At 42.6% G+C, this 17,032-nt stretch overlaps 1 protein-coding gene across 1 annotated transcript in view; it reads left to right on the top strand.

The window, feature by feature from the left end:
• LOC126334946 (RNA-binding protein Musashi homolog 2) overlaps positions 1-17,032 on the top strand; it is a 363,984-nt gene that overhangs the window by 208,028 nt on the left and 138,924 nt on the right. The window lies entirely within an intron of this gene.

Genomic DNA, 17,032 nt, shown 5'->3' with positions numbered 1-17,032 from the left:
CTCGGTAGTTGAGCAGACACTCGACAGTCCTGAGCAGGCATTCGACAGTCCAGTTATTTCGTAAATAGTCCTAGAAGTACTGTACTGAGCTGTCTGCCCCGACACCTGTGTGGTCAACGCCACGGAATTCCATGAAAAGGAGCCCTGGTTCGAGTCCCGGCCTGGTCGGAGGTTTTCTCTGCTCAGGGACTGGGTGTCGTGTTGTCTTCATCATCATCATCTCATCCTCATCGACGCAGAAGTCGCCGAAGTGGCGTCAACTCAAAAGACTTGCACCAGGCGACCAGTCTACCCGACGGGAGGTCCTAGCCGCACATTTCATTTCACTGTACTGAGCTGACTACATGCACTGACCGGCCCTTTCTAGCTGCGACACCGTCTGAGTGTCCGCGGCGCGTCGTGGCTAGTGCCTGTATGCCGAAGGTTTTGCAGGTCCGACAGTACAAGGTGGAAACGAAGTTCGCGGTTAACAGGGTTCCCTGTTGGCTGTGTACACTATCGACACTGTGGTACTGAAGTAAAGGACGTTTAAAATCTCTACATACTGCTGAAAATAAGAGCATAGGAAACTCGAACATGAAAGGCATTCGTCAACTACGCTACGGCAAACTAGGAAGTAACTAACTCCGAATGAGTCATAGGTCAGAAATAAAAAAAAACAGTATGTCAAACTCTAAATCAAAAGAAAATGTGAAGTTTGCTAAACGATTGCCTTTCAAGAATTCCATTTCAACTGACTGGCCTCGGGATTCAACCCTTAATACAGTTTACTATGCCGAACTACCAGTTAAAGGACGCCCTTTCTTTTTTTGTCAATATAAATGTATTCATTATATGTATGTGTGTGAATTTCTAAGGGACCAAACTGCTTAGGTCATCGGTCCCTAGACTGACACACTACTTAAACTAAATTATGCTAAGAACAACACACATACACTTGCCAGAGGGAGGACTCGAATCTCCGGCGGGAGGGACCACGCAGTCAGTGACATGGCGCCTCTAACCGCGCAGCCACTCCGCATCTGCCAAGTTGAACGATTCTCTTCAATCGTCATTCGTCTCGTTCCTGCAGTCGTCATTCGTCTCGTTCCTGCAGGATCCTTTCCCGGCCGCATCGATGTCGGAGATTTGATGTTTTACCGGATTCGTTATATTCACGGTACATTAGTGAAATGGTCGTTCGGGAAAATCCTTACTTCATCGCTACCTTGGAGATGCTGTGTCCCGTCGCTCGTGAACTGAATGTAACACCACGTTCAAACTCACTTAAGCCTTGATAACCTGCCATTACAGCAGCAGTAACTGACTTAAAACCTGCGCCCGACATTTGTTGTCTTATATAGGCGTTTCCGACCGCAGCGCCGAATTCTGCCTGTATGCATGTGTGTATATTTCAAGACGCATGCCTGTACCAGTTTATTTGGCGCTTCAGTGTATTATCCAATGGTAGCTGCTCTTAGGTACTTCATAGGAAAGGTTGACTTCTCGTGACACATCTCCTGGGTGTCAATTGACCATCCTTATTGGAAACATGATACAGTGGCTTTCCATTGTTTGGGACACAATTAAGAGATAGTGTCTCCTTGGTAGAATTTAGCCCACATGCAATACACTTGTCCGAACTTTCTACGTGCTCTCCTCCTTCCCGCGCCGGTATTTGTTCCTTTGTAAAAAGGCCTGCAGTGTCTCTTAGTAGTCGGAGGTTGTCTGTCCCCCCTGCTCGGCCGGCCTCTACTTAACCTGTACTCAATACGACTTCGAACTACATTTGAACAAATGAAATAACTATGAGCACTATGGGACTTAACATCTGAGGTCATCAGTCCCCTAGAACTTAGAACTAATTACACCTAACTAACCTAAGAACATCACACACATCCATACCCGAGGCAGGATACGAACGTGCGACCGTAGTGGTCGCGCAGTTCCAGACTATAGCGCCTAGAACCGCTCGGCCACACTGGCCGGCTACATTTGAACAGACCTCCAGAAGAATAAAACGTAGTAATTAGCTATGGCAGTCACTGATAATAACTTAATCGTACTTGTACTCTTGTTTCTAGGTTAGGCTTCATTTGTATTGAATGGATTTCTTGATTTATTGGAGTTTAATTATGGGATACTGGGAAAATACAGTCAGTCTACAAAGAAAGCCGCATAAAAATCATTTGTGCATCCCATATTGGAATACTGCTAAAATGTATGGGACCCGGACCAACAGGGGACACTGAAGGTATACAATGAAGAGCGGCAAAAATGATCATGGGTTTGTTTGCCTCACAGGACCTGGTATTTAATATTTCATACGTCTTCTTCGGTAGGACCTTCAAATGGCTCTGAGCACTATGGGACTTAACTTCTGAGGTCATCAGTCCCCTAGAACGTAGAACTACTTAAACCTAACTAACCTAAGGACATCACACACACCCATGCCCGAGGCAGGATTCGAACCTGCGACCGTAGCGCTCGCCTGGTTCCAGACTGTAGTGCCTAGAACCGCTCGGCCACCTCGGCCGGCTGCGAAGGACCTAACTGAGGAGCAAGTCTCCTTGGTCATGGAACGAGTCAGTACATTGTTCAAAATGGCTCTGAGCACTATGCGACTAAACTTCTCAGGTCATCAGTCTCCTAGAACTTAGAACTACTTAAACCTAACTAACCTAAGGACATCACACACATCCATGCCCGAGGCAGGATTCGAACCTGCGACCGTAGCGCTCGCCTGGTTCCAGACTGTAGTGCCTAGAACCGCTAGACCACCGCGGCCGGCGAGTCAGTACATGGAATTACAACAAAAGAGTAGTAATAGATAAAACGAATCCTACAAAAACGACAGGACACTAGTTTAAATAAACGTAATCAACGACTTAACACAGGAAATTTTAATACTTCGAGGAGTTTCTAGACATAATAAAAACAGTGAGCCTCGAGGAAACTCTTCTGGTTAAACTTGAAAGTGTGTGGATTACTGCTACCATTTTTGAGTTCTTGATGCAGATTATTGGAAATGGATGCAGCAGAATACTGAATTGCACAACAATCAAGGAAATGCGTTTGAAATGCAGGTTCGATTTCTGCCTAGTGTTAACTGAGTGAAAGCTGCTAACTCTTGGGAATAAGCTGATATTTTTAACAACAAATGACATTTAAAAAATGTATATTGTGTATTGAGAAACCATTGTCAGAATTCCCAGAGTACTGAACAGGGGTCTACAAAAGGTTCGCGACCCTACTCCACATACTGTTCGAACTGTCAGCTTCAGAGGCAAACATATTCTTTTTAAATGAGAAGAGTAGCCCGAAGAACTAATGCCATACGTCGTAAGCGAATGAAAATAAGTAATGTAGACTAATTTTCGTTTTGAACTACCACTTATTTCAGATACTGCTCTTATAGTAAATAAAGCAGTATTTAATTTTTGAACAACATCCTGAGCAGGGCTTACAACGAGAGCTATCTGAATGCGTAGGAAGGATGTAGGCTGTACAAATTGTAAACAGCCTTTTGCTCTCTGTATTTTGGCCCTGCCACCTTCAGAATTTGAAAGAGAGTATTCCAGTCCAAAAATAGAACAACACAGAAAATGAAGTCACAGACTGTAATCCCCAAAGTGTAAAGTAAATTATTAAGTAAGTCACTGGTAGCCTGTTCAGCATGATGGTGTACATAGATAACCGTGTGTAAAATTTCTATGAGTTATGCAAATAATTTTCGAACTACAATTAGAACATGTGAACCAGTAAATTAACTGACCATATTTCCTAAAGCTTGTTTCTATTATTGGGTTATTGACAGATCTGAGATTATAACTAAACGTACCCATGTCACAGTCGTGAAATCATCTATTGACTGTTCAGCTACATAGGTTTTTATTTCCGAAACGTAATAGCTTTTAGCAGTAGGGGTAAGGAGTGCAAGAAACTGTTCTCGTTTGCGCTGAACGAGAATCCCGGGCGTCGAAATTACTTTACACATTATTACGGTGACGTATTCGACCTCTCACAAAACATATTGCCTCACATTTAATCATGGGCGGTAACAAGAAAACATGCCGTAAAGAAATCAACAAGCTCATTTTTGTTAGATAAACAAGTCCCAAGCGTGTGACAATGGGCGAATTGTCTGCCCTCGGATGCACGTACCGAAACGTAGCGTTTGCGAATGCAGGGCCACTAATTTGCGTTAAGCTATCATTAAGCCTCGGCGTTAATATCCGGTCGGTGTCGCGTCGCTGGAAATGAGAGCGGTTATTCTTCTTGTCACCGAAGCGTATTTCACTCTGTTTGGAAAACCCCATCAGCGGCGGTCGCCGCTGGGGTGGTGAGAGAGGAAGCAACGGGAAAGAGCACGAAGAAAAAATGAGATGTAGTGGTGTGGCGGACCAGTCGGTTGCAGCGAATGAGCAGGCATTTGATACAGGGTTGCTCGCAGTTGATGCGTTTTGCGCCTGGTCGGCCACAGTTGCGGAATATTCCGCCAGGGTGCACTTGTGACGGCAGCTGTCATGGCCAGCACCCTCTAGCGCCGCCATCAGCGTGCCCCCGCCGAACCGCTGCAGTAGCCAGCCAGAACTGTAACTTCGTCGTCTGCACCTTTAATTTATCGAGCTCTGGCACAGCGGTTTTCGTAAGCGGGTCTGGATTGTGGAAGTCATTTATGCTAGTACAGTACGAGTACAAATGCAAAAAAATACTGTATGTTCCAAAGAATTTCTCACACAACGATGAGTCGCACAAGCTTTGACATGAGTCCCTAGATGGCAGCAGGGGTTGAAAACTCAGCCTACTCCACAGCAGGGTATATTCTTAACGAAGATCACTGAAAGAGTATCACGGTGCACTAAGCTCACTGCAGTGGGATTAAACCCTTAAAAAGACAAGGCGAATCGCCTTTGATGAAAAGAAGAATAGCTCGAAAGCGATTGTAAGGACATGTATAACTTTTCGTTACAGTTCCAGTTAAGTTTTCGATATCTACCTGCACATTGTGTAAGAGATTTAATCCAGAAATACCAAGGCATTTTCCAAATCGCGCATTAACAAAGGAATGAGGCTAGTTAATGCTTAGTACCAAAAAGTCGTTAATTGTTGATGAATTATGTTGATAACATACTTTTCAAGTATGTGCTAATGTGTAAGTCGGTTTCAGAACCTGAAAATACCTTCTGGCACACACTTAGCAATATTAATGCACTTTTAACAACGTATTGTACCGACTTAATGACTAACAAAAAAATTTTAAAAATGCAAATGTCGTTCATTGAAATTTATGGGTTATGTTTAAATGAAAAATTTAAAACACATATGGAGTAGATAGAAGAATTAATTACAATAGATTCTTTCAAAATTTTGAAATATATAAAGTAATTGACATGATAACAATTTTTATCAAAAGTTGGGTATGAAGTACACCTCCCCCCCCAACCCTTCGCATTGCGAGGGTTAATACTGTTGTGGAAAAATAAATCAAACGCGCAATATAAGTAACTTTACGTCCGCTTACAGCACAATTCGTCACACGTGTTACAGACGCGGAGACATCTGTAGGACGGGAAGTTGACGGTCACTGCTGTTTATGCTTCCCAGGGCGTGATTTTAATAGATCAGTTGGTTGCTCGATTTATTTGGAGGAGGGGACCAAACAGCGGAAAACCTAAATCAGCAAGGCCGGACGCGGGTTTGAGCCGTCGTCCTTCCGAATGCGATTTCAGTGTGGAAACCACTGCGCTACCTCGCTCGGTAATCAGTAAGTAATATCTGGTTGCTGTAGGGCTTCACTGTTCTGTCGTTTTTGCAAACGGTGAAAGAGAAACGACTAGTAAACGCAATACTAAACTGGAGAGACAATTCAAAAGACGTCATTGCATGGAAAACCTTTAAGTTCTTTGGCAGGTATGCTATATTAGCGATTATAATAAAAAATTAATCACTTAATGGATTTTCTATGACTGTTTATTCCAACGGTTTCGCGTTTATTAATGAAAGCAGGATAATCTTGAAAAGTATTTCCTAGGTTTCGGCTTGCAAGTAGGGTTGCCATAATCAAGGACAAAATTCGGTGATCACAAAGATGTGGTTGAAACAAAGACCGAAATGTTGTGCAAGTGACCATTGGTTTGCATTTCAGTTGAATCTTCATCATTACTTTACAGTAGTAATTATGAAGATGTAGTTGAAACCTGGAATCACACAATGTCCTTTCACCTTTCTACACGTCAGCCAAATCTTCATAATTAGCATAATCCAAACAGTAATTCTGTCAGCAAAGAAGTTGTAATTAACAAGGAAAATTTATCCAAGGATTAATGGTATATATAAAGGAGTGATCAATGAAAAAGTAATTGCAATTGACACTGAATAACTTTTTAATTGAAGCACTGAACACAGATTATTAACATGTACATAATCATGCCGTTAAAACTGATATATATCTTTCACTTTATGCTTTAAACCAGTCAAATTTCTCTGAGCCCTGGGCAGGAGAAAGAAACTCGCTCCGATTGTGAATCAGTCTGTGAAAATCTGTGCAATTTGTGTTTTTCACGTTATATTGGATTTGGAGCATTGCATTGATTGATGTTAAAGTTAGCCTGTTTCTTTCTTCTGTCCATTGTGCATTCACTTGGGAAAACACTCTCTCCACATCGGCATTATGCCCTGGAATGGAGAAATAGTACTGCACAATAGCAAGCAGTTCTGAATACTGCTCTTTAGAAACACAATCCTCAAAAAATTGAACCCACTTTTTATGAGGCATCATCTCCAAATTCTGGTTATCTTCCTGAGTAAGAAAACATTTCAGTTTCACTATCTGGTCAAATAGCAAACGCTCATCCACTTTTCAAGTTTTGTTTTCTTTCATCCAGTTCAATGTACATTCAACTTTTTCCCAATCAGGCAAAGGCTTGCTCCATTTTATCAGATAATCTGTAACTATCTGATAAAATGCCATGACATCCTCTTGAAATTTTGACTGCTGATACTGGGAGAGATCTGACATTAACTCTTTTACTTTCGTAGTCATTAATTTACATTTCTTTCTTTCCTCTAAAACATACACAAAGTTTTTAAGTTCCAACCTAACTTCATTCACAGAGATGTCCTCTTTCTCATTGTTGGCGATAGCCTTTTGAAATGGACTAATCTGAGCAAGCAGAAAGTGTAAATACATCTCTCCACAAACATTAGAAAAAAGACTTGAGAAGACTTGGACACTTATCGAGAGACAGGAAGCATGATTTAAGAGCTTGAAACATGTATATGAATCTTTCTATTGCAGGAAATAAGCTCATCCACCTAGTTTTCACGTGCCAACGTAAATGTTTGTGAGTCATATGGAGGAAATCACAAAAATCCCTTAATGCTGCTACACGAACAATATGAATCAAAAAGTGGTTATTGACCTTAATAATTATACTTCGCGCATCTTGTGAAAGTATGTCGGTTCCACTTTGAATAGCATTATGCAGTACATGAACTGGACAACCTACCCCTACTATGGACCTGTTTAGTTTGTTTTTAAGTTTCTTGAATACATTGTTTTCCCCTTTTCTTTCAACACCTCCAAAGTTAGTGTTTGTATCATCCCCACCAAAAGCACAAACTGTCATTAAGGTTGAATTCTAAGATTATATTATACACACACTCAGACTTTACACGACCAAAGGATATCAGATACCGACAGCAGAGACGTTGTCAACCAACAGCGGAAAGCTGAAACAATCGCAAAGAATCGATTATTGCAATGCTTCCACAGTCTGTTCTGAAAATAGCCGAGCGATTCTGAAGTGACACGGAATATCAGCACAGGTTTCAACGGCTATCGTCAAGTTTGCAGCAGTTATGAACAACTTGATCGGTGGCCAGTGGCAAAAGTTGCGTGAAATTTTTTACTTACTCGCCACTTTTTTCGCGGACATTTTCCTCTTCGTCCAGGACACCCGTCTTCGAGCAAAAAATCGCGGACTGTCCGCGAAATCCACGACGTATGGCAACCCCACTTACAAGGCACACGTCAGACATTACCAGACTACTGTCGTCAAAGATGACCATGCTTTAACAAAAAATAAAATAAAATAAAAAAATTCGCAGTATCTATTCACGCTACTAGTATTTGGCGTTCACTAGAGTGCTCTGTGTGTAATAATATTCATAAGTAAATATTTATGACTTTGTTACTAAAGTTTGGGTGACGCGTGTCTCGCTAGGGACAGGAGTGGCGCAGAGGAAGCACGTTTCGTAACAAGTGTCTGTCTTTTCTGAGAAGGAGCTATAGGTAGCACTTGTGATGCATTGGGAATTGCTACATCATTAAATACCATTTATGGCTCCTCATTTAAAAAGGGTAATTTCAAATTGGAAAAAAGAGCTTTGCAGAAGAAGTAGTGACACTGTGTCTTTATGTACTATTCTGTCGTGTCAGGATTACAAGAAACAGTATTCTAGCTTTGTTAGGTCAGGAACAATGGCTTGCTAGACTTGAGATTTTTTCTTGCGTTTTCAGTTCCGAAGACAGGGGCCCTCCTGAAAACAGTCCAGTACCTCCATCACGTTACTGACAGGTCTGCAACTTGGCAGAACTTAATGAAATTCTCTTAGGTACATTCTCTACGAATTGAAGATGGTCGAGCTGGGACCCCAGCGTTACTTGACCTGGTAAATTCTTCGCTGAAACTGAGCGAGGTGGTGCAGTGGTTAGCATACTGGACTCGCATTCGCGAGGACGACGGTTCAGACTATATACAGGGTGGCCCACGAAATGTGTTACCAATTGTTTCTTTCACAATTTACGACGCACATTAGATATCCCGCTGGGATCTCTACAGCAGTACCAGCAGATCTTGGAATAACAAAAGAGTTACGAAATGACGTGTAATTTACGATACTGTCGCTAGGAGACTAGTAAGCAGCAATGGCTTACAATGGAAGACTGACGACACAGCAACGATCGGCAATAGTGTTACTCTTTCATGAAACGAAAAGCCTTGTTGTGACTCAGAGGCGTTTTCGACAGTTTAACACACGATGGGTCCCTTGCAAGAAGACCATCCACAAGTTCTACGATAAATTTGTACAGGAGGGAACAGCATTGGAAGCGAAGCGACCTCGGCCTAATCCTTGTTTGTTCGCCGCAGAATATTGAAGCGGTACGAGTTGCTGTACAGAGAAGTCCCGGGAAGTCGTGTAGAAAGGCAGCAGTGCAACTGGGAATATCCAGACGCTCCGTTCAACGCATTCTTAAAAGTGACTTCCATATGTACCCATACAAGATGACCTGTGCACAGAAGCTCACTGAAGAACACTAGCAGCAGAGACTACTGTTTGCTTAGTGGGCGGAGGATAGGGAAGAAACTCTGAGCAACGTTTGGTTTTAAGACGAGGCGCATTTTCATTTAGACTGTGTGGTTAACAAACAAAATGTACGCTTTTGGGCCACTGAAGACCCCCAAGTTTTCATGAACGACAACATTATGCTCCGAGGATTACACCTTGGGCAGTAATTTCCAGTCACGGACTTATTGGACCCTTTTTCTTTGAAGAAACTGTGAAGAGAGAGCGTTATTTGAGCATGCTTCGCAATAGCTTCATTCTACAGCTTCTTGCTACTGCCTTGCCCTTCAACACGCAGTAATTCATGCAAGATGGAGCAAGGCCACAACTGCAAACACTGTGTTGGACTTTTTACACGAGCATTTCGACATGCAGATCATTTCACTCAGGTTTGCAGGTCGCTTCAATGACGGACAAAATTGCCCCCCCCCCCCCTCCCCCAATAGTCCAGACCTCAATCCATGTGAATTTTTTCTTTGAGGATACCTAACGGAAAAATTTTTCCCGAAACGTCCACGTGATTTAATGGAGCTCAGAAGACTTATTCTTCAAGCTTGCAGTGAAATTACGGAAGACATGTGCCGCAGGGTTATCACCAACTTCAGTGTTCGTTTGAAGGAAGTTATGAAACGAAATGGTGGACATATTGAGCATGTGCTGAGTTAGAACAAATCTCCATGGACGGCTCTTCATTGTAGTATATGTTCCTTTCAGGCTGTATTGACAATAAAGTTTATATTCAAAAACAAAATGGTAACACATTTCGTGCGCCCCCCTGTAGATTTCCCTAAATCGCTTCAGGCTTATGTCCGATATGGTTCCTTTGGAAGAGCGCGGTCGTTTTCCTTCCTCGTCCTTGGTACGATTCGATCTTGTGCTCAGTTTCTAATGATCTCGATGTCGAGTTCATGAAAGTGGTCTCGCTAATCTACTCTTCACTCTAAGCAATAGTAACATAGTACACGTTTTCTGGCAGTACTAAACATTTAACGAGATAGTTGATAAATGTCAATTTGATTTTGTCCGGGAATGTGTGAATTGGTGTAGGTGCTAAATTAAAATTGCAGATATTTTCCCTAGATGCATTTGATATGCATTTTGCATCTATTATACTCGTGCAAGAGATTCTTGAAGCAGTCTGCTTAGACAGAGTGAATAGCTATACCAAAAAGAAATTGCAGTTGCAAACTTTAAACAGAATTACTGTATGAATTCTACATTTGCAGTTGGTAACTCTTTTAAGAACCTATATGTCTTTTCCCGACGTTTTCTTGTAACAGAGCATACTAAGAGTGCGGCAAAGATGAAAATCTGAGGGCGCAAGATCAGGTGAATAATGTGGGTGCGGAATTACTTCCCAACCCAACTACTGTTATAGTGTTTTTTGTGACTCTAGCACAATTTCATGCAGTCTTCCAGATCTTTGTTTTTGGTTTGCGTATGGAAGACGTCTCAGTTGAGAATAAATGTTAGCACTGTTGGTTACACACTGGGGCCGGCCTGTGTGCCCGAGCGGTTCTAGGCGCTTCAGTCTGGAAACGCACGACCGCTACAGTCGCAGGTTCGAATCCTGCCTCGGGCATGGATGTGTGTGACGTCCTTAGGTTGGTTAGGTTTAAGTAGGGGACTGATTACCTCAGATGTTAAGTCCCATAGTGCGCAGGGCCATTTTTTAGACATTGGGGAATTCGTAGTGCACCATAACGCCTGTGTTCCAGTAGGTCTTTGTATGGGGAGTAGCAGCTTTAGGCTCAACCATTCCTTTCTCTTCCGTATGTTACCGTAAGGACGTCATTTCCCATCACCAGTAACGATACAGGATAGGAATGGTCGGTGTGGTTCAAGCGCCACTCGATGACGAGCAAGCAGAGATGCACATACGGCCAATCGATGATTTTTGTGATTTTGGCTTACTGTTAGAGCATGCGATAGCCATATCCCCAATTATTGAAACTTCCCCATTGCATCAAATTTCGCACGATCACAGTTCATCACATTTGCCAGTTCTCGAGTCCACTGACGTGGATCGCCATGGATTAATGCGTTTAAACGACCTCCACCGAATCCCGAAGATCTTCATGAACGTAGAGAGTCAGTAATATCAAAACGATCCTCGTTCTTGCCGTGCTCTGTGAAGTTGCATTATCCTCATACACTGCGCAAATGATTCTGGCAGCCTCCGCAGCTCCCATCCCTCCTACTGAACACAAGCAGAAGAATACGTCGGTATTGTTCCAATATCTCACTTGGCACTCCATTTTCTACCATCCACAGCTGTACTATCTCCAGATGACTATATGTAAACTCAGATAGCAACAGTGAACTACAAATAAAAAATGACAATCGATAAATAAATCAATAGCAACTAGAATACCAACATGGAAAACAAAAACGACAGGGACGTTTGCACGAACGTAATACGCTACTGGCCATTAAAATTGCTACACCAAGTAGAAATGCAGATGATAAACGGGTATTCATTGGACAAATATATTATACTAGAACTGACATGTGATTACATTTTCACGCAATTTGTGTACGTAGATCCTGAGAAAACAGTACCCAGAACAACCACCTCTAGCCGTAATAACAGCCTTGATACGACTGGGCATTGAGTCAAACAGAGATTGGATGGCGTGTACAGGTACAGCTGCCTATGTAGCTACAGCACGATACCACAGTTCACCAAGAGTAGGGACTGGTGTATTGTGACGAGCCAGTTGCTCGGCCACCATTGGCCAGACGTTTTCAGTTGGTGAGAGATCTGGAGAATGTGCTGGCCAGGGCAGCAGTCGAACATTTTTTTGTACCCAGAAAGGCCCGTACAGGACCTGCAACATTTGGTCGTGCATTATCCTGCTGAAAGATATGGTTCCGCAGGGGTCGAATGAAGGGTAGAGCCACCGGTCGTAAAACATCTGATTTGTAACGTCCACTGTTCAAAGTGGCGTCAATGCCAACAAGAGGTGCCCGAGACGTGTAACCAGTATGGCGATGACGAATACACGCTTCCAATGTGCGTTCACCGCGATGGCGCCAAACACGAAGCGACCATCATGATGCTGTAAACAGAACCTGCATTCATCCGAAAAAATAACGTTTTGCCATTCGTGCACCAAGGTTCGTCGTTGAGTACATCATTGCAGGCGCTCCTTTCTGTGGTGCAGCGTCAAGGATAACCGCAGCCATGGTCTCCGAGCTGATAGTTCATACTGCTGCGAACGTCGTCGAACTGTTCGTGCAGATGGTTGTTGTCTTGCAAACGTCCCCATCTGTTGACTCAGGGATCGAGACGTGGCTGCACGATCCGTTACAGCCATGCGAATAGGATGCCTGTTATATCGACTGCTAGTGATACGAGGCCGTTAGGATCCAGCACGGCGTTCCGTATTACCCTCCTCCACCCACCGATTCCATATTCTGCTAACAGACATAGGATCTCGACCAACGCGAGCAGCAATGTCGCGATACTATAAACCGCAATCGCGATAGGCTACAATCCGACCTTTATCAAAGTCGGAAACGTGATGGTACCCATTTTTCCTCCTTACACGAGGCATGACAACGTTTCACCAGCCACCGCCGGCCAACTGCTGTTTGTGTATGAGAAATCGGTTGGAAACTTTCCTCATGTCAGCACGTTGTGTAGGTGTCGCCACCGGCGCCAGGCTTGTGTGAATGCTCTGAAAAGCTAATCATTTGTTTATCACAGCATCTTCTTTGTGTCGGTTAAATTTCGCGTCTGTAGCACGTCATCTCCGTGGTGTAGCATATTTAATGGCCAGTAGTGTATGTTGACGACAAAAAAATTGATCTGATCATATCAAGTTTCCCTCCAGGTTTTCCTGTTCTGTATTGGCACTGGAAGTTTCACTTTCTCGCCATTATCATTTTATGGAAAATAAGTAGTTACATGAGAAGTAATTTAAGTAGGCTAGAGGAAATTGCCTCCTCCGGTCTGGAAGGGATAAGTAGAGAAGGTGTTCAAAAATGGTTCAAATGGCTCTGAGCACTATGGGACTTAACATCTGTGGTCCCCTAGAACTTAGAACTACTTAAACCTAACTAAACTAAGGACATCACACATATCCACGCCCGAGGCAGGATTCGAACCTGCGACCGTAGCGGTCACGCGGATCCAGACTGAAGCGCCTAGAACCGCACGGCCACACCGGCCGGCAGAGAAAGTGTCCACAACAGTATGGGAAGTAACAACTATTTAAGATTTAATTCTGTGCTATTTAAAGGAGGCGCGCGTCCACGTAGAAAGGACAGGTGAGGTGACAGAAAGGAAAAATGAAGTACGTAGCAATGAGCCCGCCGTACCGGCTCCTGCAAAAAGCTGTGGAGCAAGAACTGCAGGAGTTGCCTACGCGAGCACTTGGCCTGCCTGCAGCGGAGGTATATCACAGATGAAGAAGCAAGAGGGGACCGGACGCAGGAGGTAGCATCCTGTTTCAGCTTAGACCGACTACCTGGACAAGGAAGAAAAGGAGGGGGGCGGGCACGACGCATTCAGCCCGCCCCGCCGGGAACGCCAGAAAGCGGGCCTGCCTCTTTCTGTCGCACAATGAAGCAGGCAGCGTTTCTTTTCCCGCGGGTGGAACCGCCATCTCGCGAACAACGCTGCCAACTCACCGCCAATGCAAGAGATCCCTGTAAGACTACCTCTTCCCATGTTTATGTGCAACATTAACTTGGCGTAGACGAAAACCGAAATTCACGAACCGATTTTCTATTTTCTATTGATATGCAAGGCGAGAACTGAATTTGCTAGCCCGATCAAATACTGTTTTTTTTTTTTTTTTTTTTTTTTATCGTCAACTCTTTTTGCACGACTGTTGGCCGTAGATCAGCTGTTCCTACTTCTCCAGCTTGATGAGTTGGAGGTTACCAGTAACTTAGTAGCATTATTAAATAAAGTCTTAGCACGATTACCGTAAAGATATCAATGAGATTTAATCAGGAGAAGAGGGAAACTGTCCAAGAAGAGATGTTAATAATCTTATTCATACCAGCTAAGGTAATGGTTCCCAGCCTTTTATACACGATTCCCTTGAGTGAGATCAGATATGAGATAGTCCCCCCCCCCCCCTCCCCATAATCCGCTTTAGCGCCTAACTAAACCTTTGTACGAAAAAGAATTTTCTTTGAATACTTTTATTTCAGAAATGACGAAAGATGAATTGTAGTTAGTTTCTGTGTTTTATTAAGCCACCGACTATGAGTCAATGAGACGATTAGTACTGCATGTTTCTAACACCCCCTTTTACATTTGAATGTTTCTTAGTCACTACAGATCATAAATCTTGTTCCAAATCCATTCAGTCCTTTGGTGTTATATGAACTGTTATAGTAAAAAAACCTACTTTGACATCTATAAATTTTGAATGCTGAACTTCTTTTCCGAGCACGCGCGCGCGGGGCACTGTGTTTTTACTATGAATGATGAAGCAATTCCCAGTCACCGCGATAGCTGCTACAACTCCTCGGATAAGAAAGGCAACTATCCGCAGCGAGGGTAGACGCTAGCTACAAAACAAGTTGCCACTTCCACAACTCCTCTCCTTAGTGGCAACTTGCTGCATCCAAAACCCTGTTTGAAATCAACCAAGTTAAAATGTGTGCATTGTATCGTTTGTAAGTCACTTGATTGTTGAACTCTTTTATTTCTGCAATGGGATAACTGAAAGACTGCAGCCTATTAATGCGTTGTGTCTAATAATAATAATAATAATAATAATACTGTGTACAGCATTACAATAGCCCTTACATAATTACTGTTGTGTCATGCTGCCAATTAATCCATTTACGTGTTTCGAAGTGAGTAATGAAGCAATTTCTGGTCAGCTGCATGAAATATGTACAACTTGTAGAAGACAGTTTATAATGTTCCTAGCGTTTGTTACGTATAGGCCCCCATGACTCGTTCATCGTCATCGATGCATGATAAAAAGCACAAAGTCTGTAACCTCCACCACATAGTGTCACTCTTAATCCTATTGGTTGAGAAAAAGTAATTATTGATTACTTATATAATCAATATAATCTTTTAAAAAAATATGGTTTCACGATTGAAACACTATCAAACCCTTTTCGTTTTTCCCTTCAAGGAATAATTACCCCCAGGGTGGTAACCGCAGAGTTAAAGTGTGCGAAACTGTTTTATGGTTACCTTCTAGGTCATGTGAGTTGAGTAAAAAGTGCGAAATGATAATTAATCAAACATTATGCTACAAGGTTTTGAAGATTTGGAATGGCTAAAAACCTTCTGAAAATTTAAAGCCACATCTTAAGCAGGTCTAATATACAGCCATCCAGTTGCAATAGATTGCGGTTTTCAAATAACCTTTACCATAGTTTCAACGGATTTCAACCCTTTTTCTTAAGAAGGGCAAACAAACTTCACATTAGCAATTCAGTTAGTACAGCTATCTCCACATGACAGGTGTCGGCAATGGTTTGTATGTCCCTAGAATGAAGGGCTTGTCACATCAGTAAAACCAATCTCTTAAAATAACAGAGCGTTTTAATAGCTGTCGGCATGTAGCTGTTAACATGGTCTGTTATTTTAAGGAATTGGTTTTACGGATGTGAGAAGGCCTTGATTCTAGGGGTGTTAAGTTTTACATATGCACAGCCAGAACCGCCTTGCAGGAATCGATGTTGGAGTATTTACTTGACCACAGCTGGATGCGAATCTCGGAAATCAGTTTACGGAAAACCGAATGTGGGTTTTATTATAGACGTAGTGTATGACACACAATCTGCTTTGATTCGAGCTTATAGAAAACTCTTGGATCTGACGATTACAAAAGGTATTGAACTCTTATTAGACATTCTAGCCTACTGTTGAAGAAGACAAGATCATTCTGTGGCTGTCCTATACAGTTAGTAGAAGAAAAGATAATATCTCGAAGACGATAGAAATGACACGAAGCAAAAAATATTGTTATAGACATTTGAGTTATTTCAAGAGGTTCCCAACAGAAAAGTCTGCAGATTTTTGTTATTATTACTAATTTTTTTGTTTTATTATTTATTTTTTACTACATTGGTAACAGTCATTTGACACCCTTACCGCTGGATAGAAGTATGTCCTCGACTTTTCCATCGATAACAGTCTTCAGCTCTGCTTATCCATGTTATCTGACCAATTTACCATAGAGAGCCGATGGTCTTTCTTCTCTCTTGGGAACCAGCAAAGAATTTCTTTGGTCCGTGTTCTATCCGCGTTTTTCATTACGTTCATAATTACGTCGTCTACTGTAGCCCGGCCCTCATCTGTATTTACATCCATGCAGCAAAACACAGCGAAATACAAAAGATACTTCCTATAATAGCTGTAATGGACTTACTTTGTCACCACAGTTTGTAGGGAATTGTACCATATTCCAAGATTTCTATTACGAGGCTTTCTACCGCCACCGCAGCACTAGTGTCGCAGTTCGGCACATTCTCTGTCGTTCATTGTCTTCCCACTGTCGCCATTACAGCTGGAGTGTGTTGTGTTCACTGTAGCTATAGTTGCAGTCACGAACGGTGGCTGTCGAGTTTAAACTTGCTCTGCGCACTTAACGTCACGCATTTTCCGACAGCCAATGAGCGTTTAGCATGTTCTGAACGCTCTGCTATGAATGCTGTAGCTAATGCGAGCATTAAACGTGATCGTAGCAAGTTGTTTAGTGAATATCGATTCCAT

Source organism: Schistocerca gregaria, chromosome 1 (genome assembly GCF_023897955.1).
Source record: "Schistocerca gregaria isolate iqSchGreg1 chromosome 1, iqSchGreg1.2, whole genome shotgun sequence".
NCBI classification, from domain to species: Eukaryota; Metazoa; Arthropoda; class Insecta; order Orthoptera; family Acrididae; genus Schistocerca; species Schistocerca gregaria.
This window is presented reverse-complemented; position numbering and strand designations above follow the sequence as displayed.